The sequence below is a fragment of the Prionailurus viverrinus genome, chromosome D4, assembly GCF_022837055.1.
Source record: "Prionailurus viverrinus isolate Anna chromosome D4, UM_Priviv_1.0, whole genome shotgun sequence".
In the NCBI taxonomy this organism is placed as follows: Eukaryota; Metazoa; Chordata; class Mammalia; order Carnivora; family Felidae; genus Prionailurus; species Prionailurus viverrinus.
The window spans coordinates 17,225,006-17,252,547 of record NC_062573.1 but is presented as its reverse complement, the minus strand read 5'-3'; the positions used below and the strand labels follow the sequence as shown (position 1 = coordinate 17,252,547).

The 27,542-nt window shown below is 44.1% G+C and overlaps 1 protein-coding gene and 1 non-coding gene across 9 annotated transcripts in view; both read left to right on the top strand.

The window, feature by feature from the left end:
- The window catches only part of PALM2AKAP2 (PALM2 and AKAP2 fusion), a 567,675-nt gene that overhangs the window by 319,786 nt on the left and 220,347 nt on the right, over nt 1-27,542 (top strand). The gene's annotated exons all lie outside the window — the stretch shown is intronic.
- LOC125151086 (U6 spliceosomal RNA) lies at nt 2,576-2,681 on the top strand. Its single transcript, XR_007146634.1, has one exon. It is a non-coding gene; the product is annotated as a U6 spliceosomal RNA (small nuclear RNA).

The following is a 27,542-nucleotide window of genomic DNA, read 5'->3' as shown; positions in this document are numbered from 1 at the left end:
CATCATTTCCTCAGGGCCCCCGGAGGAAGGAGGGTCTTCCTACCCTGGAAGTCAGTTTCTGCTTCCCCTCATATGCCTTGCAACTTCTATACTGGAATGGTTAGCGTCTTTAAGTTCTCGTCTCAAGGGAAGAAGGGAGCTGTCCTGCCTCTTCCCTTAAAGGACCCTCAGCCCCCTAAGCCACTTTCCTTAGTCAGGCATGGCTTAGTTGTCTCTCACAGTCCTAGCCATTTGAACAGCCCTGAAGGCTCATTGGAAGCACAAGCATCCTGCAGCTCTTACAGCCTAAGCAGACGGGGTATCCTGGCTCTGCTTGTTTTGGCTGAGCTCAGCCAAGTGACTCCAAGACATAGGTTGGACGAGTCTGCGCTTGTCCCCCCTGCACTAATGAGCTAACCATGACTGCTTCCTTTTATGGCAATGGCAGAGGAGCAAGAGGGCGGAGCAGAAACAGAACTGCCCATAAGCCATTAGCCAAAGTAAGTCATGGCCATCCCAAAACCCAGGGGAGGAGATGGTCAACCTTCAGTGGGAGGAACTTCAGAGTTGTGTGGCAAAGGGCACAGATATAGGGGAGGGTGAAAACGGGGGGCTAATAGTTCACTCTAACAGCAGTGTGATTGTTCAATTGAAAACTGCAGGCATTAGAGAAAGTCCAGAAAGGTGAATCCATGAGGAACAAGATGAGCTAAAACAACTTGAGAATTCACAGGGACAGGGAGAAGAGAATGAGAGAAAATAGGAGTGGCTTCGAGATCAAATTTAGAATCTGATCTTTATAGAATAGGAATCCTGGAAATTGGCTACAGATCAAATGTAGCAGAACCACTAAATAGAGGGATTGTAAAAGAAACTTTCTCTGTTTGAGACAGATTATCACTCTTTAGGTCTTTAGATCTGGGTCTGCTTATCTAAGTCACTCCCGAACAGTAAGTTAGATTCTCCTAAAGAGATATGCAAACTGTCTTCAAATGACAAAGTATATTAGTACAGTTGTGCCCTGAAGGTATTTCAGTCCCTGCTGGTGAACCAGGAGTCGTTTGAAGAACCTGAAGGAACAATAGAGAATAGTAATCAAAGAGCAGGGAGAATGCCTACAAGGAAAGATGAATGGAAATTTGTGTCATTTAGTTTGGAAAAAGAAAAGGTAATGGCAACCTAATTCAGAACTTCAGTGTGTGTAGGATTTAGGCCATGTCTTAATTCTGTATGTATGGGCCATTCTGAATTTGATAAAGACTTCAAATAAAGCATGAGAATTTGCACTTAAACCTGTCTCTTTCCTTAGATATCTTCAAGAAGAACATCACCATCTTTCCATTTGAGTCTAAAATTCTTTATAGTGCCAGTAATCATACAGCAAGCTCCAGGTTTACAGACATGTTTTTTCACCAAAGTGTTATTTGTAAATTGGTGGTTGTTTGGAGCTAAGAATGTTGTCTGTCTTCCAAGACTGTAATATGTGGTGCTTAGATTTTGAGGGCAGCCCATAAGGAGGGAGGGAGAGATGAAGGAAGGAAGGAAGAAACGGTGGGAGGAAAGAAGGAAGGAAGGGAGGGAGGAAGGAAGGAAGGAAGGGAGGGAGGAAGGAACTAGACTCTTAAATCCTGGGTATTAGAATCACCTGGGAAGCTTTTTAAAAAAATACAGATTCCCAGGCCTTATTCCAGGAAATTTGGATTCAGTGACCCAGCTGAGGAGCCCTGTTTTTTAAAGAGTGCTCCAGATAATCTGTGCAAATCACAGTTCAAGAAAGGTTGCTGTAGGGGCTCCTGGGTGGCTCAGTTGGTTGAGTGTCGGGCTTCAGCTCGGGTCCTGATTTCACAGTTCGTGAGCTCAAGCCCCACATGGGGCTTGCTGCTGTCAGTGTAGAGCCCACTTCAGATCCTATATCCCCGTCCCTCTGCCCCTCCCCTGCTTACACGCCCTCAAAAATAAATTAAAAAAAAAAAGGAAAGAAAAGTTGCTGTAAATGGAAAAAAGAACAGACCATAAATAAAATTGAATTAATTAAGAGCACTAAAGCACTACAGTGATTACATGAAGGCAGTGGGAAAGGAAGAAGAGAGCTGGTCACTACAATGGATAAACAGATGGCCATTCTTTTGTACAACTTCTCCCTGGCCAGTGTCAGGACAGCTCAGTCTATTGCTTATTTTCTTCACTTGCTAGAAACCAGAGGTAAAATAGGCTACATATGGTCAGAATTGTTGACAGCCAAATCTTTACAAAGATTTCTTTTTTTTTTTAATTTTTTATTTCAAATGACACATCTTTTGTATGCTTTATTTCCTATTGGGGTGCCATATTGAGAAAGCCCAAAGGATTGTTTCTGGCTTGGGCTCATTGTAAACCATTTTCTTTGCTGTCACTATATGTGATGGGTCCCTGGAGCCACACATGGGCCTCACATTGATACTCTTGGAGACTTCTGACAGTAAGATCCATATGACACTTGCCTACTTCACATCTGCTCCAGTCAACAAGTCCTGTTACTTGCCCTGTGATCTTCCCACTGAAGATTCTCTTTCTAATTTCATCAGGTTTTATTCACATGTTTGAATGTAGTGTTCCAGTGCTCTCTTAGCAGCACATATACTAAAATTGGAATGATACAGAGAAGATTAGCATAGCCCCTGTGTGAGGATGATATGCAAATTCATGACCCTTTGAAAGTTAAGTGTTCTTAACTTTCTTTGATGAGTGAAAAATACGGGGAAATTTGTTCCCCCCACCTTGGAATTACCCCAGTGAGGATGAGGGACTTCAGGGACTAGTAAATGAAAGTGGAACAAGCTCTTTTAAAGCTAGGATATTAATGCTAGCTCTACTGTTAACTTGCTGTGTGAATCTGGGTAAGACTCACACTCTCTCTGGTCTCAGTTTCCTCATCTTTTCAGCGAAGGGTCTTTCAGGATCTTCTAGCTCTGGCATTCTGAGAGTCTTTAATTTGGGAAGTTGGCTAGAGATCCCTTTTCTGAAGAAATATACCTATGCAGAGAAATGCTGCTGTTGTAGAAGGAAGCAGTTTAGGAGACAGGCCAGAATTGGGGAAGGAGGTTAACTTCTCAGGAGACAAAGCCCCATGTGTGAATCAGTGACTCATCACAGATGACTAATTCATCTTATCAGCTGTCAGTTCTAAAATATGTCCCATCAAATATTGATTGAATAAACTTTTGAAGTCCCGGTTGCTAACCTAGATAGGGGCATTGCAACTTTTAAAAAGAAAGTTCAAGATGCCTATGAACTGGCCCATTTCTGCTTCTGAATTAACATTCTTGGAGTGCTTCTGTTGGTCTCTGATGGATACCAGAATTCGCTTAATTTTCCCCATTCTTAAGAGGTTCAACGCAGAAGACTAGAGACATTAGGCATAAGCATGTGTGTGTTGTATGGTGGGATTTTGGCAACCAACAAGAAGACAGCCATCCACAAATAAATGTTCTAGAAAAGGCAACCACAGAAATGTTCATTGGAATCACAAAGGACACTTGCTTGGGATTCAATCTGTTCTTCATCCTGTCTATTTTTGACTCCATGATGTACTGCTCTCCAGCAGCAGAGCCTGGAGCCCTTACATGGGCAATTCCACATCTGTGCATCCCAGCCTGTGGCCCCGCCCCACAGCCACATCTGGCACTCACCCCTGGTCTCCTTCCCATTCTCTTTGTTTCACCATAGTAAAATCATAGATACTGTAAACCACACAGTGATGTAGTGGGGTCACTTTATCATCTATTGTTCCTTGGTCTCTTACTCTCTTCTGGGTCCCTAGCATTTTGGTTTCCACTGAATTCATCAATTTTCTTGTTTTTATTCTCATAACACTGCCACAAAGTAGTGGTAATGATGCCCATAATACAGTTGGGGGAACTGAGGCTTAGGAGGTAAAGTAACTTGTTGCCCCCAATGACCCCAAGTGACCCAAGTGAAGAAGTAAGGGGTGCCTGGCTGGCTCAGCAGGTATAACATGTGACTCTTGATCTTGAGTCCATGAGTTCAAGCCACACATTGGGTGTAGAGATTACTTTTAAAAAAACTAAGTGAATAAGTATTTCAACTGGCTCTAATGCCACCGCACTTTCTCAAAAATCTGAACAAAAGTTTAGTTTGAGTTCAAAATTTTGAGACGTGATATTCAGTGAAATCACACTGAAGTTCACCTCAGGATGCAGTCGTGGGGGGAGGGGGGGCTCTTCCCTCATCAGCCCCCACCAGCGTCTCCTCAGGAAGCAGAATAGCAAGTGTGCCATTGTGAGTGGTCCTCGTGGCTCGGAAGCCTGCCCCCTCAGATTCTGTCTGGAAGTACAGGTTCCACTTTAGGCTCGGTTCCTTTTTCTCTTTCTGAAGCCCTTTGCTCTTGAGTGCTCTTTCTTGACTGTATACAGCCCGAGTCTCTGCTGCAAACAGTATGTTGTTATATAAAAGGCTCCCAGCGCACTGATTAGGAACCTGGACCTTAGAGTCTGACTGACTGGATTTGAGCCCCAGTTCTGCATTTGCAACTTGTTTGATCTTAGACACAGTGCTGCTGTCTGGACTTGAGTTTCCTCACCGGTACCCTGGGGATAGCAATGCCCATCTTGAAGGGTTGTTGTAATGTGTACAGATCATATGCTCTTGTGAAGTGGCAACTACAGTTGGTTGTCAATAACTAAGAGTGGTGCTTTTGTTGTTGTTTTCTCCTCCATCCTTCTGGAACAGGGTTTCTTAATAGCAGAACTACTGATGTTTGGGCTGGAGAGTTATTATTGTCGGGGAGGCTGTCCTGTGTATTGCAGGATCTTTAGCAGAATCCCTGGCCTCTGCCCAGGAGATGCCAGTAGCATCCTCCCACCCCCAATTTGACAATCAAAAATGTCTCCAAACATTGCTGAGTGTGTCCCCTGGGCCCAGCCGAGAACCACTCCTCCAAAGGCTGAAATTACAGGTGTTGATACTAAGATTATCCCCCCATCAAGTTGCTTCAGAACACAGAACCCTGAAAAGATTTATGTGGCAAAAAAGACAAGAGGTAATACATGCTGGCATGGATGTGGAGAAAAGGGAACTCTCGTGCATTGTTGGTGGGAATGCAAATGGGTGTAGCCCCTGCAGAAAATAGTGTGGAGGTTACTCAGAAAATTAAAAATAGAACTACCCTATGATCCAGTGATTCCACTTGTGGGAATCTATCCAAAGGAAATGAAAACACTAACTCAAAAAGATAGCTGCACCCTCATGTTCATAGCAGCATTATTTACAATAGCCAAGACATGGAAACAACCTAAGAGTCCATCCGTGGATGAAAGGATAAAGACGATGTGATATACATATATGGAAGATTAGTCCACAATGGAATATTATTCAGCCATAAAAAACGAAGAAATCCTACCATTTGTGACAACATAGATAGACTTTGAAGACATTATGCTAAGAGAAATAAGTCAGAGAAAGACAAATATTGTACGATGTCATTTATGTGTGGAATCTTCAAACAAACAAAGAACAGACAAAACAGAAAAGCCCAAAAAGTATTGGAAAAGAGATTAGAGTTGTGTTTACCAGAGGCAGAGGGTGGGAAGGAAGGGGAAATTGGAGGAAGGTGGTCCAAAGGTACCAACTTGCAGTTATAAGATAAATAAGTCCCAGGATGTAATGTAATGCACGATGACTGTAGCTGCCTCTGCTGTAGGATATATAGGGAAGTTTGTTAAGAGATCCTAAGAGTTCTCATCACAAGGAGAAATAGTTTTCCTTTTTTCTCCTTTCTTTTAATTGTATGAGATGATGGATGTTATTTGAACCTATTGTGATATTCATTTCACAATATATGTAAATCAAACCATCATGCTGTATGCCATAAACTTACACAACCACATATGTCAATTATCTCTCAGTAAAACTGGGGGAAAAAGATTTATGAAGATAGCATTAATGATTTTCAGTGCAGAATGACAGATGTTTCAGTTGCTTATAGGATAAAGCTTCTCTCAAGCAGTGAACCATGAAAGTCAGTTCTGAGTTAAAAAGAAATGATTGCCTTCTTGTGTGCGTGTGTGTCCAATGCTGCACTGATTTTGCAAAGGCAATGATTTTATGACAGCTCATAAAACCATAGAATCTTAGAGTATACATAACTGAAGGGGAATCTGGATCAACCCCTGTCTGATACTTGAGTTTGCAATGAACCCAGTGAGTGGGAGTCAGTACATAGTCTCTCTCAAAGGCTAAAAGTGACAGGGAGCTCACATCCTTGCAAGGTAATATCCAAGTCCACATTGGAACAGCTCTCACTATTACACAGGGTCCTTCTTTGGGATGAAAGTTACGTTCCCTGCAATTTCCATTGGTTCTCTGGTCCCTGCCCTCTGGGGCCACATAGTAAAGTCCCTCTTCAGAGACTCTGAGGTGTGAATGCTTATGGTTTGTGGTTAGCTCTGGAAGCTGGGACAGGTCGGGGGGAAACACTTCCCTGTTGTGCTCAGCATGTCAACACTGCCCACATATCTCGCAGAGGCCATAGTGGAAGAGCCTACTTCAAGAGCCTACTGTGAGATCCCAGGCATCTTGCCTTACTTGGTTTTTGTAGGCTCTATTATGATCGCCTTGTTACTGGTCAGGTAAATTCTGTTCAAGGGGTCCATAATAATGGAGATAGCAGGAGAATTTTGTCCATGCACTGAGACCACGTAAGAGCCACATTTGGGGAATGCTTGTATTCCCCTTAAAACAATTGCTATAGTTGAAGAAATTGTGCAGAGCCAGCTTTTCTGATGGCTGGTCCCAGACTTTCTGGTCTCCCCTGATCTATCCTCTACAGAAAGTTCCCCCTCTGAAAATCACATTTTTCTGCCCCCTAGCCAGCAATATGGTCCCTTGTGACCTTTCTGTATTCTTGATGAAACTAAAATATCAGGTGTCCTGTTGATATTTCCTTCCTTGCTTTTCCCTAATTGTGCGTTGTGAAGGCAGTGCATGGTCTCTCAGATCCTTTTCAGTGAGGACAGCCTATGATCTTACGACATGGAGTCCTGACGGTGGAGTCTGGTAGCCGTGGTCCCGTGGCCACGGGGATGCAGGCGGGCTCTGACCTGGGCAGGGAGCAGACACGTGTAGGAAGGCTGGCTTGACGCTCCATCGTCGGGGCCTAGAGCCAGGTCTGTGTCCTAGCCACAGCGCTACCTTGTATCCCCTTCTTCTCTGAGGCCCCAGAGAAGAGTTCAATGGGACCTGAGGCTGCTTGAGACTTGTCACTGCAAGTCCTGCCTCCACCGGCCTTTCCAGTTTCTCCTTCCCCTCACCTCCAAGCTTGAGACCTCCACTGAGCAAGTGGGAGACGAGGTGGGCAGGTCCATTGCCATTCTAGGAACCCAGTTCCCTAGCACACTCGTGCCAGGAAGCTAGAGGAAATGATCCCCTTCTTTCTCCCACCCTAAAATCAACTTCTGCCCGTCAGGGATTCTTCGACTCTCTTACCCAAGGTGTACACCTCAGCAGTGGGAATTTCAGGCCGGCTGAGAGCGAAAAGGTGCACAGTCATAGGTGAGTTAGGCTGGGACCTGTTTATTAGGAGGGATTTGCCTACATCCTCGTGCCTGTCCCTTTCCTGAGAAACTGTTTTTAGCACACTTGGAGCACATGTGTGGTTACATTTGCAACATGAATGAGTCAGGTTTATTGTGCTCACGGATTCTTTCTTTATTGAAGTATAGTTGAAGGCTCCTGTGGAGCCTCAGCTGGGAAGATGCAAATGGCTGGTTACTCAAGGGGCTGCGCTCTGTCATCACCTAGAGATTTTTTCACTCACATGTCTAGGGCCTGAGCTGGAGTGACTCAAAGGCTGGGAATAATGTGCAAGGCCCCTCCATGTGGCCTGTCCACAGACTTGGCCTTCTCAGCACAAGGCAGCTGGGTTCTGACCGGGAGCTCCCCAAGGGAGAGTGTCCGGAGGGCAGGCATTACAAGGGACCCAGCTGGAAGCGGCAAGACTTCTTCTGTCCTGGCCACTCGGAAGCGTCATAGCATCACCTGTGCTGTATTTTGCTGGTTTCACCTCAGCTATGAAAGCCAGCTCACTCATAGAGAAAGGAATTAGACTCATATCTCTTCATGGCAGTGGGCCACGACTTGGAAACACCACTGGGTGAACTCCAACCTGCTTTGCTCCCTCATCCTTTCGCAGAAGCAAGCTGTACGAGTATGTGCAGTGGCCCTGCCCTCTTCTTGGTCTCCACACACCTCTTTCTTGTTGGTCATCCAGGTATTCCCAGTCTCCCCCATTCGTACATAATCTCAGGAAAAGCCGGACGAGATGTGAAGCTTTTAGAGACAGCTGGGGAATCCAAAATTATACATGGGAATCATCAGTTACAAAATTGTAGGAAAGGTCTGGTCATGGATGTTCAAAAAGGGTCTATAGGAGCATATAAGGGGAGGGGTACTGCACACTCAGATTAAGGAGTGCAGGTAAGACTCCCTGGAGAAGGTAATGTTTGAGGAGAAATGTTATGTGGCTGTTAGACCAGTGTTTTTCTCTTTTTTCATTCCATTTCACTCCATCCCATCCCATCCCATTCCATTTTGTTGATTCTTAGCTAGGATGTAAATTCTGTAAGAGCAGAGGCTTTATTGGTTACACCAATATTAGTTTTTTGAGGCTTCTGTAACAAATTACCACAAACCTAGTGGCTTAGGATACCAGAAATATATTTGCTCATAGCTCTAAAGGCCAGAAGTCCAAAATCAAGGTGTCTGCAGAGCTGTGCTCCCTCCAAAAGCTCTAGAGGAGGTCCTACCTTGCCTCTTTCAGCTTCTGGTGGCTCCAGGGATGCCTTGGCTTGTATCTGTGTCCCTTTGGTCCCTGCCTCTGTCTTCATATGGCCTCTCTCCTCCCTGTATTTTCTTCTCTTCTATTTCTTATAAGGACACTTGTCATTGGACTTATGGTCCATCCAGATAATCTCAGGTGAACTCATCTCAAAACCCTTAAATTCGTTGCATCTATAGTGACCCTTCTTTTCAAATAAGGTTACATTTGCAGGTTCCAGGGCTTAGGGTGTGGACATATCTTTCTGGAGGCCACCATTTAACACACCAAATCCACTGTATGTATCCCAAGTGCCTAGAATACTACCTGTTGCCTAGTAAGTTGCTTAATAAATATTTTTCAGCTTAATAGATCTGCCTCGGTCTTAGATCATCCATAGGATTGTCATGAGATTCAAAGCCAACATGTCCATCTAGAGATGGTACAGAGCTGTGGTTATGGACTTGAGCATCAGCATTACACTTGCTGGGTTCAAGTCCAGAGGCTCCACTTGCCTCCTGTGAAATCTTAGGCAAGTTCTTCTAGCTTCTCTCTACTTCAATTTCCTCTTCTATGAAAAGGAGCTAATAATAATGAGATGAGCTTTCTTAGGTAGTGGTGGTAATTAAGTTAATATATGCAGAGTGCTTAGAAGGATCTAGGACTTGGTACCCAATAGATTCTAGCTTTTATTACAAAAATAAAATAATGATGTGACAGGGTGCAATATGGTAATAATCCCAATTGTTTGATTTTACCTGATCCCCTCTCCACTTTCAGAAACAGCAGAGAGGGATGCCACCCCCCTAAGCTTAGCACGTTGTTTCAGACATGTGAGTCCAGTGGTGACTTGGAAATACCAGACCTCGCTGCTGACAGGTCCAGGGTAGTGGAGGGAAGTGGGGCTGAGAGCACAGCCCTGAAAGTGGAGTGGCTGCTCCCTGACAAGCGTGAGAAGTGGCTTCTGTCCCCAGGGCAGCTGCTGGTCTCTCAGGTTCCATCCTGCTCTGTGATCAGCTCATGTGTACCACCCTGAGGCCCTCAGCAGAAATTTTAGGGCAGCTCAGCCTGCCCAGGACCTGTTAGCTCAAGCAGAGGATGAGAAAGAACAACACCAAGGACAGAAGAAGTAGGACAATGTGATAGATGGATTTGAGAAGAATCCAGATCAATTGTGGGGCAGACCTGGTTGAATAGGGTGAGAGGCTGGAGTTATCTCAGCAGGTTATTATTATTTTTTTTTTAAAGGTACTTTGTGCTTTCCAGTTGCTTATTAAAAAAAAAATCATGTAGGTTATCTGAGTGACGCCCTGCTCTGGTCCTTAGGAGACCTGCTTTGTTAGATAAAAATGGCTAAACCCGATGCTGTTCAAAGTATGGTCCATGGACTGCTTCTGGTCAGGCAACTGTTTATTACCAGTCTATGACAAGATAAGGACAGAAATTGCTGGTAAGGTGTTTGGACACTTTCATAGCAATTTGACATTGCCATGGCAACCAGGAAGGTGATGAGTGGACCTGTCTCACCAAACAGACCAGTTTGGGTGTTGTCACACTCCCTTGGTGAGTTGCATGTGTTGTGAGCCAGCTGCTAGCACCGGTGTGTGATGGGTGGAGGTAAAATCCTAGTCCCTGACCACAGAGAGTCTGAGAAAGCTCCACTAGGACCCAGATGGCAGAGGGATGAAGATGTGGCCCAAATCACATTTTTTTTTTTTTGCCTACATGTTTAAATATGGCCATTGCCATCTTTGTGTATCATTTATCTTTAGATTCAGAAAAGAACTTGGAAAGTCCTTAGAATAGCTCCCTCCCCACACTTTTCAGCTTAAAGGTGAAGAACCTGAGGCCAGGACAGACCACAGGACTCTCAGAATGACCCAGTCAGTCAGTGATCTTCCTGGAACTAAACCCAGGTCCCCAGTGCTCTTTCAAAACTGCTGTTCTTTTCCAGTAGCTAATGCAAAAGCAAATTTCATTCCATAACAAGGAATCACAAGTTCCAAATTAATACCCCAGAATGATAGGGTTTTCTTGGGTGCAGCTGGTTTATGAACACAACACAGGTCTTCCATACGGGGTAATCTGCTGGTGACGTGGTCTTCTCTGTTAAAACAAAGAACAGGAATCTAAGACAGTGACATTTTGATATTAGTCCCACAGATGTCTTAGTTTGTGTTCTTGAGAAAATCAGTTAATATTCCGGCTGAATTTGCAAATAGGAGCAACAATAAAATTTGCTCTCCTTGGGAACATCTAAGAATTTTTGTCAGGCTATAAAAAGAGGCCCAGAGAGATGATTTGGTCTGGGAAAGCAGAAGTAAAACTTGGCTCTCCATTCTGTAAGACTCTCCATGGCTTAAACAAATCATGTGGATCTGGGGGAGACCCTTGGCAATTGGCTTGTTCAGCCCTCTGCCTTCAGGTAGGACTATATTTACACCATTTCTGAGTGATGCACTTTTCACCTGTTTTTCAGGAAGGGAAGGGAGATTCTACAACTGAGTGGCTTTTCCTTTGGCGAGCACTGTCATGGCCATGATGGTATTAATAGTCAGGGAGGAAGTATGGCTTCCTCAAGGCACAGTCCCTACTGGTTGAGAGTCAGAAGGGACATTTTCATATGTCAAGGATGGTGGCACATAGGTTCTCAGCGTGTCCTTTATCTAGTGCAGCCAGATGCAGCTCTGATAAAGAACATGATTAAGATGTCCTCAGGCTTTTCTTCAGATGGTGTAATCACACCAGCTTTCAAATGTCCTGGCTGGAATTTGCCCCAGCCAACTTTTGCTTCACTTAGTAATTAGCCTCGAGTTCTTCTTGCCACTCCTTAGATGTGAATCCCATGCCAATAACAGGCAATGTGGATATTCCACAAGGTTTAAATATTCACCACTCAACCTTTTAGCACAGAGAACTGAGGCCAACCTGGCATCCTCCACAGGAGACAGAGCGGTGTGGGGACAACAGTAGACGTTCTCACTGGATTTGAATCTTCACTTCCCCACCTTTGATGGCCTCAGACTAGTTACTTAATATTTTTTATCTCAGTTTCCTCATCTGTAAAGTGGAGATATTCATACGTATACTTTGAGAATTTTGAGGATCAAATGAGTTAGCACATTTGAAAGGCTCAAAATAGAATCTAGCCACAGTGGTAGCTGACATTATCTGTCATGAACCAAAGCCTGTGTTTGCTTCAAACAAATGGAATGATTCTCAAACCGAGTTTTTTCACTGCCCATTTATTGGGGAGGGGGGGGGACTTAATTTGATTCCCAATTATGTTCCAAATCATACTCGTTTTGTTCAACATAAAAAGTAAGTATAAGTGCACAGTTGTGGTTTCTTCTTTTGGAAGGAGAATGGGAATGATTCCATATTTCCATTTTAGAGGTGACCTTTGTGCCACAGCCTGCTCACCTCTCACCAAAATTCCACTGTATTTGCTGCCAGCTCATTCAGGAAGATGGGGGCGTGTGGAGGGGCCCACTTACTGTTTAGGTGAGATGTTCTTTAATCACTGGCATATGGGAATTTGCTTTAAAATAAATTATAGGTGATCACATTCGCAAACCAAAAAGATTTGTGATTTGATCAGGTAAAATATAATTTACTTACCTGTCTTATGAAATCTATTTGTGGTTGTCTCTGATCTCTCAAGAGAATTAATATGGACACATTGAAAAAAGAATTTAAACTAAAAGTCCACATAAGCAGTGGTGCCTTACTTCCTCTGCAACAATTATACCCTCCACACCTGCCCCAGGTCTTTGCAATATCAAGGTTAAGCTCCCGATATTCCAAGTAAAAGTACAACTTCACCCGTCCACACAAAGGCACATACACACTCCTGTTCTTCAAGTTTTCTTTCCATACCATTTTAAAGATGAGGAAACACCTCTCAAAAGTCCTCTCTTTCTCAGCTACTTGAAGACACATTTTACAGAGTGCTAAATTCATGGTTCTGCTTTTATGTATGTTAGAAATATCTTTTGCCTGGACTAGTTTATGTTCACATTCATAGAAGCCGTTTAGTGTTTCCTTTATTAGGATGTACTCGACATTGCTTGTCGAATTATTGCACCTTTTAAAAGTCATTCGAGAGAATAAATTTTAGGAGTCTTGGTAAGAACAAGACAATACTGCGTTAAAGCACCTAGGAGTGTGTAGCTTACTTTGGAACAGCCGTTTGGTTTTTTTTTGTTTTTTTTTTTTTAATTTTTTTTAAGTTTATTTATTTTGGGAGAGACAGATTGCAAGCAGAGGAGGGGCAGAGAGAGAGGGAGAATCTCAAGCAGGCTCTGCACTGTTAGCGCATGAACTCACGAACCATGAGGTCATGACCTGTGCCAAAATCAAGAGTTGGATGCTTAACTGACTGAGCCACCCAGGTGCCCCGAAGCAGCCATTTGTTATAAAATATTCTTCTCCTCTTGTCTGAGGGAATAAGTTCCCTCACACAAACTCCATTGACTCTGCACCTCCCCTGCCTTCACTGACTATCCTGTCTCTCTTCCCCTTCAGCCACATACTTCTTGGAGCAGCCATGCATGCTCAGCTTCTCCACCTCCTCACCTCCCACTCACTGTCCTACTACATGTACTCTGACCCTGCACTTGCCAAATCACCAGGACCATCTAGTGGCCAAGTGTGATGAAGACTTTAATCCTCACCTCAGTTGACTGTTGAGCATCAGGTGAGACTTCTGAGTGCCCCTATTTCTTAAAACACCGTCCCTCCTTGGTTTACTTGCCATGATAATATCCTTGATTTTCTACTTCCTCTTTCTCTGTTGGTCCTCAAAATGTTGGAAATGTTGGTTCCTTGAGGTTCTTGTCTCTTTTTTTTTTAAGTTTACTTATTTATTTTGAGAGAGAGCGCAATCATGCATGAGAGGGGAAGAGGGAGAGAGAGAAATAATCCCAAGCAGGCTCCATGCTGTCAGCACAGAGCAGGACGAGGGGCTCAATCCCATGCACTGCGAGATTGTGACTTGAGCCAAAATCAAGAGTTGGATGCTTAACCAACTGAGCCACCGAGGCGCCCCTTTCAGGTTCTTGTCTTGATGTTCTTCTTTCTCACGTTCTCTCTGAGTGATAGCATCTTCTGAAATACGTTTGTTCATCCCACTTTTGTTTTTCTCCTGAGCTATCCATACAGCCATCCACCTCCTGGCCATATCCATTTGGATTTCTCCCAACACCTAAAATTCAACAAGTCAGAAATTGAACTGTTTACTTTCTCTAATTTGTTCCCTCTCTTTGGTTCTTAATTTCATTGAAAACCACCACCGTGCACCCAGTTATCCAAGTCTAAAAGCAGGGGCAGCATCCTTAATTCCTCTCTGCTTCTTAATTCCATATCTATTCAGTAACTTTATATCACAAACATTTCTCTTTAAGTTTATTTATTTATTTTGAGAGAGAGAGCGAGCACACATGTGCATGATCAGTTGAGGGGCAGAGAGAGAGAGGGGGGGGAGAGAGAATCCCACACTATCAGGCCAAGGCCTACATTGGGCTCAAACTCACGAACAGTGAGATCATGACTTGAGGCGAAATCAAGAGTCAGACACTTAACCGACTGAGCCCCCCAGGCACCTCTATATTACAAATATTTTTAGAATCCTTCCACTCTTTTCTGTGCCCACCACTGTGACACTAGTCCAGGCCACCATTATCTTTCATGTGGATTGCTGCAAAACCCTCTCATCCAGTCTCTCTTCCTCTGGCATTGTGTCCTTTTAACCCAAACGCTACCCAGCCACCAGAAGTATTTTGCAGAAGTTATATCTCATGGTGTCACTCTCTAGTTTAAAAACCTTCACTCATTCCCCTTGGACTGTAAGATAAAGTCCAAACTCCTTAATATGGTTTAGAGGACCACTTATGATATGGCCTCTGCCCACTTCTCCAGCCTTATCTCTCATAATTGCCTCCACTTCCTTCCATTGCTGACTGCCCCAGTACTCTCTGCAGTTCTTTGGAGGTACCAAGCTCTCTCTGGGTCAAGTTCTTTGTACATGCTGCCCCTTCTGCCAGGAACACTCTTTAACTCTTCTTGACTTGGCTAGCTCCTATGGATCCTTCAGGCCTCAGTTAAGACACCACTTTCCCTGAGCTTGGACACTGGTTCAGTGTCCTCCAGGGACACTTTTAGCCCATAACTTACTGGTAGCAGAGCACACATGAAGTTGTGGGTTTTTTTGCTCTATTCTCCTCCAGCTTCAGCTTCCTGGAGGCAAAGAGAATGTAGTGTTCACTTTTGTATTCACAGACCCCGGCGCGCTGCTGGGACAAAAGGACGGAGGGAGAAAGGAAAGAAGGTAGCAGAGCGACATGCCCACAGTTGTTCTGAGTATCAGTGCTAGTAATACCTCTCTCTGCACACGTGTTTCCAACTGCAGGTTGCGCCTTTGTCTCTTTTACTTTGATTGACATGTAATCGTGACATAAACTAAAGGAAGCAGACTATTTTCTTGACCAGGCTTCCATTTACCTAGAAGGATGAACAAGTACTGCTGTGAACAAACATCCACGCTCACAACTGATTGCTCTGTAGTGGTTGACATGATATTCATTTGGAGCGAGATTATTAAATAGATATTCACTGAGCATCGTACATAGCAGTGGCCAAGTGTTGGAGTTATAGAAAAGAGAACAGAGTCTTCTCCCCTGCCTTTATGAATCTAACGGTCTAAGTGCCTGACAGATGGCATATGTATGTGACAGGTGCTGGATACATCATACCTGTTCTCAAGATGGTAGATGTTCAGAGAAAGGAATGTTCATTTGAGGGTTTTAGGGTTTGGGCTTTTACCCCAGTGGGGTTTGGCTGATATTAATCTTTCTAAGACTTATTCATTCATTCATTCATTCATTCATTCAATAAACCTTTTTTTTAATGTTTATTTTTTGAGAGAGAAAGAGAGACAGAGGGCGAGTGAGGGAGGGGCAAAGAGAGAGAGAGAGAGGAAGAGAGAGATGCAGAATCCGAAGCAGTCTCCAGGCTCTGAGCTGTTGAGTCCCGATGCGGCACTCAACTCACAAACTGTGAGATCAAGACCTGAGCTGAAGTCAGACGCTTAACCAACTGAGCCACCCAGGCGCCCCTCATTCAGTAAACTTTTATCGAATGTTTATGATGGAGGCCGAGCTAAGTTAGACAAATGAAGATAGACACAACTGCTACCTTCAAGAGATTAATAATCCACTTGGTTATAATGGAAGACAACTCTTCAAAGTCTTTTAACTTTGAGTATTCAGAGATCTCCTGAAGCTTCTGGACTTAAGTTTCTTATTGGTCCTGAGTCCCATCATTTGATGTTAGAAGGTCCCCTTCCAAGAAATATTTATCACCCAGAGAGAGTTAACTTTGACTCTAGACAGTACATTATGTCCTAACCCAGAACTTTTAATACCTGAATGTTGTAAAGCAGTCATGATTTCACTTCTAAAAAATAAAAGATACTAAATCAAATTTAATATGCCTCAATTAAGCGGAAGGTTCATAGGAAATAAGCTATAAAGGCTGTGTAGGCATGTGAGCTGAATGGCTGCCATTGACATGGAGCAAATGCTCGTGGAAATCATTAGATATAATCAGACTGGAAAACGGGGGCCCTTCCTAACCTCAGTGAGGCCTTAGCCCTTTTCAGCCTCATGTCGGGTCCCAGCTCTAGAGCTGGGCTTGAGCTACGGAATGATGCAATCATCAGAGACTGTGGCCACAGGCCTGCTGGAATGGAGCTTAACTGGCAAGATCAGCTGGTTGTCATGGACGCTCCATTTCAACCAAGCCCATTTGGCTCCTCACAGCCCAGCCACCTGTTGTAAACAGCTGAAAGGGGCCTGGTTCCATTTGGAGGTTGTCACTATCTCTGGTATGTTGTCCAAAGAGAAGGGCGTGTGGAAACAGGAAGGACAGTAAACAGTTGCTTCTCTCACAGAGTCACTCTCTTTGTCAGGAGCAGCGGTCCAGGCATGGCCTGCCCTGGGTGGTCTTTCTGCATAGGATCTGCCATCTCTTTGAAGACAGGATAGTCACAGGCCTAACTATAGAAGCAGCTCTACAGAAAAGACCTGAATAGCAGGTTGGAACCAGATCACAAAGGGCTTTCAATGCTAAGCTGAGAGATTTAGAATTTATTCTAGAGGCTGTGGAGCATGATTGAAAGTTTCAGAGTAGAGGAGTTGTAATAAACCCAGCAGTGAGACTAGGATGCTGGCTCAGTGCTTCAGTTAGAGAAAGAGAGGGGTAGATGAGTCAAGGGTAGACTGGAACCAACTGGGCAGATGGCCAGGTTAGGTTGAATTGAGCAGGATAGAAGAAGACTGTCCACCAACAGAGGATGGACTGGGACACAGGTACAAATAAAACAGTTCAGTCAATAATTCCACGATCCTCACTCACACCTGGACCAGAGAAGGCATTGCAGAAGGCCAGGGCTCTGGAGAGTTCTCAGGGAGAGGCATTGCTGCACCATGAAGGAAAACTTCCAACCTTGGGACCAGTTCTAGACCTACTCAGTTGTGTGTTTTTTTCTCTTTTTCTTTTTTAGTCTCAGCAATACCTTGGGCCTAAATAGAGTTCTACCATGAATTAGGAGTTCCTCTTTCTTCCGGGTTCCAAAGGGCTGAGCAGGGGTTTATTACCGATGCAGTGAAAGGAGTGTTCTTCAGCATCAACTAACCTTGGTCTGAATCTCAGCTCTGCACCTCATTAATTGTATGGGAACTTGGGCGAGCTACTTAACTCATCTGTAAAGTAGGAATCAATAACAGGTATCTCATTTGGCTGTTGTGAGGCTTAACTTAGTTAAGTATGTAAAGTATCTAATCAACGCTCATCACATGATGGGTTCCCAGCTCCTGTTGGTACCCTTTTGTCTTTCTCTTCTTACAGCACAGTGTTTGTCCTCTGTGGATCCTGTCTCTTTTCAACTAGAGGCAGGGTCTTGATGGGAGGGATGTCATCAGAACTGTAGCATCTTTCATTATGAAGTCAGTGCAGCCATACCTCATTTTACCTGGCACTGGCTGCTGGAAAGACTGTGCAATATACCATCATTTTAATGCAGTAAAGCAACTGGCTACCCCAGGTATAGTCCTGCTTCTAGTCCTTTGAGAAGTGAGATTTAGCACCATTCAATTCTTAATATACATTGATTCTGCCGAGTTTAATTCATCTATGGGTAGAGTGCATCTATAAGCTGTTTTAGCTACTCAGCCACTCCTCCGCTCTCAGTCAGAGTATATCCCCTGACCTCGTAAGCAGAGCCTGATTGTCTCTCCCTGGGCCCTGGCTGAACTTGGAAATTCAAGATGCCTGTGGCCAGTTAGCTCTGGGTGGAACTGCCTGTCCAAAAGGGAGCATAGCTGTACTCTTACCCTGGCCCAATGAGAGGAGAACATGGGGGAATAAGTGTGCACACAAGGCCCCACTCAATTCCACAGACAGCCAGGGTCTACTCTTTGCAGGTCCTTCTGTTGGGTATTGGGGTTCCTGAGATGACAAAGGTCGAGCATCTGTACTGGAACCTCACAGACTTCATGAGCCCTTTCTTGTGCTTGACCTCATGGGCTGGATGTCCTTCTTGGCCCTGGTCACTGGGTTTCCAGATATAAGAGTGAAAAAGCTGCTCCTTAAGGGAAGTGTTGTGCTCCCTAAGGGAAGGACCAGGACACGCAGGTCTGGAGAAGTGTGTGAAGACAGCCTCAGAGACGGAGCATGCCCTACAGGGCCTCACTGCTGCTTTGCAGAAGCGGGAAGAGCCATGGGCCTTGGGATCCATGTTTGCACAAATGACTGGCCTTAAGTGGAGGGAAGAACACGTGTGTTGGGAGGGGATGATATATGAAATTTTTATTCCACACAGTACAAATCTGCAGAATGACGGCAATTTCCTCCTAGAGGCTTTACCTAAATTCCCAAACATACTACCTTGGTTTGTAGAAGATGACTTTACTTGCCACTAGATGGCCCCCCATGTACACATAGAAACACACATAGAGACTTTGAAGTAGATTTTCTGTATTTTTTCAACATGTACACACACACACACACACACAATTTTAACTTTCACTATCTTTGAAGCCAATAACTGATTCATTAATTTTGCTTTTAGCATTCAGATGATAGAACTTACATTCTCTGGAAAGTTGGTTTAACCTAAGAACCTGTGGGTATTCTTAAATCCTCTGGGCCACAAACTACGTGATTAAGAAGTTGGATTTGAATCTGTTCTATTAAATAGTATGTTTTGGTTTGTCCTGTAAGGTAATATATTCAGGGTTTAACAGAATAGTCTTTAAGTTCAATTTTTAATTTTTTAATTTTTTTTATTTTAAAGAGAGAGAGCACATACTCATGTGGGGCAGAGAGAGAGAGAGAGAGAGAGAGAGAGAAAGAATCCCAAGCAGACTCCAGTCTCAGCTCAGAGACTGATGCGGGGCTCAATCTTACAGCCTTGGGATCATGACCTGAGCAGAAATCAAAGTTGGATGCTCAACCGACTCAGCCACCCAGATGCCTCTAGCTCTATTTTTTAAAAAGCACTGGAAGAGAAAGCAAAAACAAACATTAAATAATGCTTCCTCCCTGGCAGGAAGTGTTCTGAGATATTTTAAATATTAACTTTATCTTCATAGCTTTGAAATAACTCTTCTGTATACATCATTATAAACATCTTATAGATGAGGGAACTGAGACTCAGAAAAGTAGGGAGTTTACCCAGGATTCCAAGCAGTCATTGGCAGGCTAACTGAACTCCTGATCCTGACTTGTTTGCTCTACATCCTGCTGCCCCCTACTGGCTAAAACAGTCATGAGGGGCTTAGTAGCAATCTGATTGTGACATGCAAGATATCAGAATTCTGGTTTCCCTTTTTTCCTTCCTCTCAATTTTCTTATCTATTATGCAGGAATAAAACGATCTCTAATTGCTGAGAATGGACTTTGTGTATTACACAAATGTCTGCTACAGTTATTATTGGGATACTTCGGGTTTTGTGGGAATGTGTAACTCTCCTGTGTGCCCAGGAGGTGTGTGGTCCTTCACTCATTCACACAAGAAACATTTACTTTGAGATCTCCCACACCGGGGTGTCTGTGCTCTTTCAGCTACAAATCTGGTCCACCCTGAGCTGTTACGGTTGAGGGTCGCAATGACGTTTCCTGGTGTTTTCAGCAGGTAATTCTCCTTTAGCCTCCAGATCCAGAAATAATAGACAATGGTAGGAAAACTTCAGGGGTAGGACTGCAGCTGAATAGGAAGATGATGGCCAGTGCCCTTTCTGCCTTAGCCAAACCACCAGAAAGAGGCAGGTGTTTTTTTTTTTTTTTAAATCGTCATTTTGGAACACAATGTACTATTTCTATATTCAAGAGTTTCCATTTCAAATGGCCAGTTGGATCATCTCTTTGACAGAGGGCTTCAATTAAAAGCACAAGTCTCTGGATAAGTTTTGAAGGACATTTGTCTTCTTGGAACCTGATGCAAGCTGCTTTCATGTTGCTTCTAAGAACTTCTCCAGTTTGGTATAAGTAATGCTGTCCGACCCAGACTTTGATTCCTACATGTGAATCATTTTGTATCTGGACATTCTCATTGGCAGGCTGTTGGTATAAGGAAAATTCTGTTTTCCTTCTGGATGTGAAAATCCAAAATTAGTCCTCACTCATTCAACAGAACTGATAAGTCTAGAGGGATAAAGTTCATCAGAGAGAATATTTGTAGCTTTATTTTTAGTTCCTCAAGTTTTTATCTCAAAACCCCATAATAACTGTGGTATGCCTGACTTTCTTTACCTTCTGTAGGATCTCCTTGGGAGATTGACCCACACAGTAACCTTGAGCCAGGTTTGTCGGGGTGGGGAGGCTCATCCACCAACACCATTCCATCCCTACCTGTCCAGTCTGTGGGCCACCAGGGGGCATGCGTGAGCCAGAGATGGGAGGTGTCGCTGTTTCTGCCTCAAAACCATCTGTGCCATTTGTAAGAGGTCCCCATAGGGTCTTCTTTCTGGCATTTTGACAGAATGACTCTATTATATCTGTAAGATAGAAAAATGGCAGGGGACGTGCCAAAGAGACTCCTGTGAACATGCCAAGGGAAAGCAGCAATGCAGAGCCACTTTGTACCTGCAATCCATGAGGGATGCTCAAGGAGGACAGTGTGCAGTGTTGACTCAGCCTTTTGGCTGTAATGGAGAAGGGAAGGCTCAGCATATGCCCAGATGTGAGATGACCCATTAGTATGTTACTCCACGCCCTTTCCTGCTGCAGCCATGTGGGAGCAGTGATGCAGCGAATCAGGCCAAGAGCTTGTTTTCTTGTAGGAACTCATGGGTTTCAGACAATTTCAATCTTTGGAACTTCTTAAATTAGGGCGTCCAAGTTCAATTTCATTTCCTAGACAACACACAGGCCATCAGAGGGAACAGAAATGGCTGGCTTCGGCTGTATTTCCTCCCTCTCCAAAGAAGATACCTTTCATACCTGTAACAGTTGGGCAGTCTCAAGGAAGTGGCCAAGAGAGAGGTGGGCAGGAGGGTAAAGCCCAGAGTCTTGCTAAACTACACAGACTCTAGGCACTGGGCTACCACAGCCTACCTTGGCATGTAGTTTCACAATTTAATGCGCTCACTTGTTTGAGCCCAGCCTGTGAGGCCACATCAATGCCAAAATGTTTGACTTAGAATGACCTTGATGTCAGTGGAATATAAAAATCAATAAATGGAGCCATTTTTTGCTTTTAACAGTAGGCCTCCTCACCCCTTGCCTGGACAACTCCTAATGGACCTTTATGCTTCATTCTGCCACCTGTCCTACATATCCACATCCATTATCATACAGCTGCCACAGTGATCTTTCTAGAACATAGCTGATCCAGGCACTCCCATGAAACGGACAAATAGACAAATGGACAAGTAGCTTAAACTGTCTCCTGTTGCCTTCAGGGTCAAATCTAAACCCCAGAGGTAGCATTCAAGTGCCATCTCATCCTGGACCCGACCCTCTCTGTCACCTTCTTCCCTTCATGAGTACACTTGGAATAGTCCAGTCTGATAGAGGTCCTCATTCACTTGCTTGAACCCTACTGGCACGTGGAACTTCTTTGTGCATGCCATTGCTTTGGCCTGAAATGCCTTCTAAACACTTCTCTGCCTTGATACTTTTTCTCATCCCACTGAAACGGGATGAGGTCCCATTGGAATGGTCCCACTGAAATGTTCCAAGCCCCTGAAATCCTGCCCTCTCCACTCTTTAAGCAGTCAGGCTCTCTTCTCTGATTGTCTTGTGGACTTTGCAGTTTGGGCTCTGCCCAGCACTTTTTTGAAATTGTTCACACTTGCCTCCCCCTCAGAAGATGAGTTTTTTCTTTTTTCTTTTTTTTAGGTTTATTTATTTATTTTGAGAGAGACAGAGACAGTGCAATTGGGAGAGGGGCAGAGAGAGATAATCCCAAGCAGGCTCCTTGATGTCAATGCAGAGTTCAATGTGGGGTTTGAATTCATGAAACCGTAAGATAATGACCTGAGCTGAAACCAAGAGTCAGACACTTAACTAACTGAGCTACCCAGGTGACCCAAGGATGAGTTTTTTAAATGTAGAGACTAGGCAACTGTCACTGTACCTAGCCCAACATATGCTTGATAAACACTGAATGAATGATCCAGAATATTTCATACCTCCCTCCCGAGGCCAGAGAGACCCAAAAACTGTGGTTTCTGCTCTAGCCAGCAACCACCCCTGTTTTCATTTCAGACCCTTTTCTCCTGGCCAGGTGCCTGATCTCAGAGTCTCACACACCTCAACCCATAGCAATGACTGCAGCCTAGGCTCCTGAGAGGAAGGGGCAGGGCTCAGTGACTGTGTCTCTGAGAACATGCTAGAGAACAATAGCAGGAAGCGTGCAAGGGGGAAACAGTCAGCCGGCTCAGCCCATGTGGAGGAGCTTCCTGATTGGCTTGATTTGTTCGGAGCAGGAACTCTTAGAATAACTTTGGAATTATCCCAGTGGGATGACAAATTTCTCCACCAAGGAGGAGCTGTCACCTGGTAATACGAAGCATGGAAAACATGGTTACCAAAAAAACAAGAAAACATAAGAGGGAGATCCCTTTGGGAAGACAGTTTGGATTTGCCAAGTCTCCCAGCCCCTGCCACAGTTCCCCAGGCCAAATTCCTTCTGAGGGTCCACTTCAGGCACAGTTCAACTGTCACCTGTACCTTCCAGGTGGATAGCATTCTACCCTCTAGGGCCCAAAGGCCAGAGGTGTTTTCTGTCCTTTGGTGGCCAGTCAGGCAGCTCATGGAAATTCAGATGGTAGGTGGCCATAGGCAGGAATGCCCCCTTTCAGAACCATGTTCCTGTGGTAGACATTGGTTGAGTGCTGGCTGTGTACAATGCACTCTTGTATGCACTGTGGGGGCCATAGTTATACACCAGATGCTCTTTCTGCTCTCAAAGAGACATGGTTTCCAAACCATATTCTGTTCTGTAGAAAGGCTCAGCCAAGACAAGGATAGGGTAGGAGAAGCAGGAGGAGCTCCCAGTGTATTCATGCCTCAACCAGAGCATATCTATTTGATCAATATATTGGAAAAGAAAATTCTATGCCAGAAAGAGGAAATACTGAAAACCTGTGGAATAGGAATAGTTTCATTTGCTCTTGGAAGGAAGCAGCACAGGGCAGTCTAATATCCCAGCCTGCGGCAACAGGCGGACATAGGTTTGGGTCCCAGCTCTGCCCCTTACTGGTGATGGGCCACAAGTTACTGCACCTCTCTGAACCTCTGGTTCGTCATCAGTAAGGTGTGGATTGTAATAGCTGCTATGAAGATTGCAGAAAATTGAATAATGCTTCCAAACAACTTAACATGTTGTCTGGCTCATGGTAAATGCTCCACAAATGTTAGCTATTTTTACCACTACTACTGTTGCACGTTAAATATTTTTCTTCTGATGAATGACTCATTAAAATGCTACCTTGAGTATCTTGAAAGCTCCACCGATCTTCCAAGAGTAACCTTCAATATAGACAAGAGGCAAAAATGTGTTGATTATTCCCAGTTTGGGCATTTATAAAGTCTGTGGCTGAAGCCATGTGGATACACATGTGCGTGCGCACACACACACACACACACACACACACACACACACTCGGAGGCTAATGGAGAACTCTGACTCGGCAGGAAAGCTACCACAGTGCTGGATTTAGGCACAAACAATGAGTAAACAGGGATTTGGATGAGAGGAATGTGCCACATAAACAATTTTCACAATCAGATATGAACGCCCAGATGCTTCCTGCATGAAGGGCAAGCCCAAAGAGAATCACAGGGGGAAGCAAAGTAAGTGCTGAGACTCTCCATCATTCCAGCCCAGTTTCTGCAGAGCTGCGTGTACTCTACCGGTGGTTTTGTATAGGTGAGCCCCAGAGGAAGTAAGAACAGTGTATTACATGTGCACACATGTACACACACAAACACACACTTGGGGTCAGGTGAAATTATACATTTGAGATATTTGGAGAAATGAATGAAAAGTCTAGAAAGCACAGTGGTTACCTTCTATATTTTCTTATGTCAGAGAAAGCTAATAAGACAAGTTGCTTTTCAATCAGTTCTTTTTTCTGGAGTTGCCGCTAACTTAAATTTGCTCTTTCAAGACTCACGTCTGGCTGAAGGCCTTGAGCCAAAGGGTCTGCCTTGAGGCTGCTTCCAGTTGAGAAGCAACGCACACATTCACTGAAACACATATTTCCTAAGTCAGCATTTCTTGAGAACTTTCTCTGAGCCAGGTTCCTTGCTAGGTGTAAACTAGCTAGATGCTAGAAGCCACATTCAAAGAAAGATAAAGAAGAGATGGTTATTATCTTCAAGAGGTTTGCAAAAGGGAGTTGGGAAGGGAGCCTCAAATCCATAAACAAGTAATTAATACACAATCGGATAAAATTGGTGATAGAAATATGTTCACAGGATAAGGTAGCAAGGAGGAAAGGCATCGTCATGGTAAAGGCATCAGGGAAGACCTTCAGAAGAGATGATACCTGAGCAGATTCTTAATGAGCAGTAACTACCCAGGAGAATGGGAAGGGAGAGAATAAGGGCAATTCAAGCAGAGGCAGTGATATGAGCAAAAGCGTTGAGGCAAGAAAGAGCGCCCTGTGTGCAGGGATCTTTAAGAAAGTCATTGTTCCTGGAGATGAATGGGAGGCTGGGTGTAAGTAGACTAAGGAACTTCTAGCAGAGAGCCTGTGAGGGTTTTCTATCAGGGGAACGCAACTGTGGTGTGTCCATGCCCATTCCAGATTTGAGGGTAATAAGGCTGGATAGAAGAAAAGGGATTGGATAGAAGGTTCCTGTAGGCATTTAGGAGAAAGAAGGAGAGCACTCTTAATTGGGCTGAAGAGGAAGATATATGAAAGATATTTGTGGGGCAAGTTGGCAGGATTTAGGTGGCTAATATACATGTGTGGTGATTACCAGAGAGGGACAAGTCACAGGGCAAGGTAACATCCAGGTTTCCATCTTAAGTAGAATGGATTGATGGTGGTACCAGGATCTGAGGTAAAGAATGCCGGAGGGAGGAACAGCTTTTTGGAGAAAGATGAGTTTGGTCATGCATATGTTGGCTTTGAGGTACCTGTGGACTATCCACATGGAGACACGGGAAGTGCAATTGTATGCAGTGGCTGGAATCTAGGAGAAAGGCTAAAGGTATAGGTTAGGTAGATGTCAGCATGTTGTGGGAATTATACCACGAGACTGGACATGATTAGCCAAGGATAAAATGTCTAGCGAGGACAGTGAGCCAAATGAACTTTTAATGAAGGAGTAGAAGAGGCGCCCATATTGGGAATTTGGTGTCATGGCCTCTGAAGGAGATGAAGAGTGGTCCACAGTGTTTTAACAAATGGAGAAAGTCAGTAGATTCACCTTGAAGAATATTTCTTAGACTCAGCAGTCAGGAGGTCATGGACTTGAACAAGACCAGATACAACAAAGTGGTGGGGGCAGAAAGTAGAGTGGAGCCTGTCGGAGGGAGATTGGGATACAAGAATGTTGAAGCCACCAGAGGGGAGTGCTGTTGGGGGAATCTGGGAGAGAGATTCAGCAGTAACTCAAATGGGCTGTGGGGTCACAAGAAGTTCACCTGTTTTTAATGTGAGAGAATTTATTCTTGTTTATGGACGAAAGCAAAAGAGGTATCTGGGGAGACGTTGAAGCTACAAGAGGAGGGGATAATTGATGGAGTGCCTTCCCAGAGGAATCTGCAAGGTCAGGTGCACAGGTGGAGGCACTGGGCTTGAGGAGGAGAGTCTCTGAGTCAGAGTCGGGAGGTACAAAGGCTGGATGCGACTTTTTTCTCTTCTACAAAAAGAGACACTTCTTGGGGAGAAAAGGGCTTAAGCCATTGAGAAATGTGTTGCTTTGAAAGGAGATTCATCTCACTGTCGTGTAATCAAAACTCTTTATTTCTGATGAAGCGGGCTCAAACAAGAATTATACCCAAGAAATCAATGCTCAGCACAAGCTTGGAAATGATTTCCTGTAGCAGAAATCAACTTGCACAGATCCTGGTGGTGTGAGCCATTTGATTCCAGATGGAATAAATACACGAGACAAGGAGTGATAGACTGATCTTGTGGGCTAAGGAAAACTTATGGAGAGAGAAATTTGAATTCATATTTACTTGGTATTAAATTTGGTTGCACCAACATCAGTGACGAAGTGTGTTACTATGTCCCAGCTGTATACTTAGATCAAGACATAAATAAGTCCAATATTAATTTATTTCTCAATGGATATACAAGTTAGTATATTAGTTTGAAGGGGGAAGTAGCAAAACCAGCCAAGATGTAAAAAATTAGATTGAATAGCATCCAGTTAGTTTTGCTATAGAATCTTTTAAAATGTTTATTTATCCTTGAGAGAGAGACACACACAGAGAGCGCGAGCGGGGAAGGGGCAGAGAGAAAGAAGGAGACACAGAATCCAGAGCAGGCTCCAGGTTCCGAATTGTCAGCACAGAGCCTGACGCGTGGCTCAAACCCACAAACCATGAGATCATGACCTGAGTCAAAGTCGGACACTTAACCGATTGAGCCTCCCAGGTGCCCCTCACTATAGAATCTTTTAAAAGTGTGTTTTTGCTTTGCCTTGCTTTTCATTCATTCAACACATATGTACAGGGAACAAAATAACATATTGTCTTATCTCCCAATAAGCCTATGCTCAGAAGAGGGCTGGTACAGCTAGGGTTGGGGAGGGTAAATACATTTTTAACAATCATATCAAATACCTAACAGGGCTAGAAGTGCTCTGGGGATTTGGAAGGAGTGGACACATCAGGTGGAAATGATTTAAGGAAAACATGACTAAAAAGACAGAATTTGGTTTGGGCTTTGATTTTTAGGTGTGTTAGATGGGGATGAGAGTGGGGATTCATTCCTGGCTCTTTCCCAGGGCAGCATACTCTGTTCTGGCTGGAACACAGGGAACGGCATAAGGCTGGGAAGGGGCGCGAGAGTGAACTTCCAGCCTAAGAAGTTGAGATTCGGGAAGGAGGTGATGGAGAGCCACCAGAAGCTTTTCAACAAGGGAAAAGATATGAGCTGTACTTTAGGAATTCCTGAAGGGACATTCTCTTCTCTGCCATATTTCTGCCTCAGTGATGACATGGGGGAAAAATGAAATGGGCTTGAGTTTCCACTGACACTTTGCACTCAAGGAAGGTCCT